Below are 3219 nucleotides of genomic sequence, written 5' to 3' on the forward strand. Positions count from 1 at the left end.
CCCTGCTATCAATCGAAATGATTTCGAGCTGAAACCCTCATTATTATCAGCCGTCCAACAGAATCAATTTGCTGGAAATCCTACGGACGACCCTAATGAACACCTGACCAAGTTTGTGCAGTACGCAGACACTGTAAAGGCGAATGGTGTATCTCAAGATGCGATAAGATTGCGCCTCTTTCCTTTCTCACTAAGAGACAGAGCTTGGGCTTGGTTGCAATCCTTGCCCTCCAACTCCGTTACAACATGGGAAGAACTGAAGAACATTTTCTTATCCCGATATTTTCTGCCGAGCAAAACTGCTATGCTGAGAGCTCAAATCAACGGATTTTGACAAAAATATGTAGAATCTCTCTACGAAGCGTGGGAGAGATACAAAGACATGATGAGGATATGTCCACATCACGGTCTCGAAGACTGGGTGATCATTCACACATTTTACAATGGGCTTTTGTATAACACAAGACTGACAGTAGACGCTGCCGCGGGCGGTGCACTTATGGACAAGCCATACAACGAAGTCTATCAACTCATTGAAAACATGGCCCAAAACCATTGCCAATGGGGAGGTGAAAGAACTCCAGTAGAAAAGTTCCAAACAAAGAGTGGAATGTACGAAATCAATAGCCTTGACCATGTTCATGCCAAGGTAGATGCCCTTGTTTAAAAGTTAGACAACTTGACCATACCACCCACAGCCACCGTGGCTGCTGTAACTCCAAACTGTATGTTATGTGGAAACCCTGGACACACTGCACAAGAATGTCAAATATTAGCAGGAGTCCCAACCGATCAAGTAAATTACACACAAGGAAATCCTTATTCGAATACCTATAACCCAGGCTGGAAACACCATCCTAATTTTTCGTATAAGAATAACAACGCCCTGTATGCACCTGGCCAAGCACCAGCTGTTCTGCCTTGATATCAAAAGCCAACGAATAATGCTCCTAACATACCTAGGAAGTCAAATCTCAAATTAATGATGGAAAGCTTCATAGCTACCCAAGCTCAGACAAACAAAGACTTCTTGAACCAAAACATACATACTAGCGAGCAACTTAAACAACTAGCGAGCAAAGTAGACGCCTTAGCCACCCACAATAAAATGCTTGAAACACAGATTTCACAAGTGGCTCAACATCAAGCATCTACAGCCGCTCCAGCTGGAACATTTCCTAGACAACCGCAACCTAATCCAAAAGGACATGCAAATGTCGTTATACTGAGGAGTGGAAAATAAATAGACGGACCCGTAGATCCAAGACTCCAAAACCCTGCCATGTACCAAAAACCATACAAAACTACAACTGAGCAGGTAAGTGAACCAAAGGAAATAGAAGATAATACCCAAGAGGCCGAAGAGAAAGAAAAACCTTATGTGCCTCCACCTCCTTATAAACCACCCATTCCGTATCCTCAAAGACTCACAAGTTCTAAAACTGCGAGTCAATTTAGGAAATTTGTTGAACTTCTGAAACAACTAAACATTACAATTCCCTTTACAAAAGCCATCACACAAATGCCCTCATATGCCAAATTTCTTAAGGAGATCCTATCCAATAAGAAAAAGATTGAGGATAACGAAACAGTTACACTTACTGCAGAGTGTAGCGCAATAATCCAAAATAACATGCCTCCCAAACTAAAAGTCCCAGGTAGTTTTTCCATACCCTCCGTCATTGGAAAATTCGTCATAGACAAAGGTCTATGCGATCTAGGAGCCAGCATTAGTGTAATGCTCTTAACCATCTGTAAAAGGCTCAGTATGGGAGAATTAAGACCAACCAAGATGTTTGTTCAATTAGCTGACCGCTCAATCAAATATCCTGTCGGTATACTTGAGAATGTCCCCGTACGTGTAGGAAAATTTTACATTCCTACAGACTTCATAATCATGGACATCAAAAAAGATGTCAGTACACCTATTATACTAGGAAGGCCATTCTTGGCTACCGCATGAGCTATAATAGACGTAAAGAGAGGTAAGCTGACATTCGAAGTTGGAGAGGAAAAGGTTGAATTCATCTTAACACAATTCTTACAAGCGCCAGCCATAGACGATACCTATTATCTACTTGATGTCATAGACGAGTGCGTAAGAGAGATGGAGATGCAAGAAACCACATACTCTGATATAATGAAAATCCAAATCCCTCCAATCTTTGAAGACGATAATTGGCATGAACCATACCAAAACGAAAGTCTAAGCGAATGCTTAGCACTTACACCCAACCACATGCCATGCCCAAAGAAACCTGACTTGGAATTAAAAGCACTACCAAAGAACCTAAGATACGAATTCCTAGACACTGAACTAAAAAGACCAGTAATAGTCAACGCTGACTTGGGACAGATGGAAACTGAAAAGTTACTAGATGTCTTAAGAAAATATCCAATTGCGTTAGGATACAACATCGTCGACCTAAAAGGAATAAGTCCTTCTATCTGTATGCATCGCATTATGCTGGAGGAAGATTGTAAAACCTCTAGAGAACACCAGAGAAGGATCAACCCAATCCTAAGTACGGTAGTCAAGGATGAAGTAAAGAGACTACTAGATGCTGGAATCATATACTCGATCTCCGATAGTCAATGGGTTAGCACTGTTCACGTAGTACCCAAGAAAGGGGGTGTTACAGTTGTTAAGAATGAGAAGGGCGAATCTATAGCATAAAGAGTTGTGACCGGAAGTAGAATGTGCATCGATTATAGAAAACTAAACAAAGCCACTCGGAAAGATCATTTTCCTCTACCCTTCATTGATCAAATGCTTGAACGATTGGCTAAGCATTCTCACTTCTGCTATCTAGATGGTTATTCAGGATTCTTTCAAATTCCAATCCATCCTGACGACCAAGAAAAGACAACGTTCACATGCCCTTATGGTACATTCGCTTACCGACGAATGCCATTTGGATTATGCAACGCTCCCGCAACATTTCAAAGATGCATGATGGCAATCTTCACCGATTTTATAGATGACATCATGGAAGTCTTTATGGACGACTTTTCTGTTTGTGGGTAGAGTTTCGAAGGATGTCTATCAAACCTTGAAATGGTACTCTAAAGATGCGTAAAGGTAAATCTCATTTTGAACTGGGAGAAATGCCATTTCATGGTCCAACAAGGAATCGTGTTAGGTTACGTGGTATCTGATAGAGGAATTGAAGTAGACAAAGCTAAGATCGAAATCATAGAGAACCTTCCACCCCCTAA

The 3219-nt window shown here is 41.3% G+C and overlaps 1 non-coding gene across 1 annotated transcript; it reads right to left on the bottom strand.

Moving 5' to 3' along the window:
• Window positions 1–304: 304 nt before the first annotated feature.
• On the bottom strand, window positions 305–411 carry LOC127077838 (small nucleolar RNA R71). The gene has a single exon (XR_007787607.1). It is a non-coding gene; the product is annotated as a small nucleolar RNA R71 (small nucleolar RNA).
• Window positions 412–3219: the final 2808 nt, after the last annotated feature.

Source organism: Lathyrus oleraceus, chromosome 4 (assembly GCF_024323335.1).
Source record: "Lathyrus oleraceus cultivar Zhongwan6 chromosome 4, CAAS_Psat_ZW6_1.0, whole genome shotgun sequence".
NCBI lineage: Eukaryota > Viridiplantae > Streptophyta > Magnoliopsida > Fabales > Fabaceae > Lathyrus > Lathyrus oleraceus.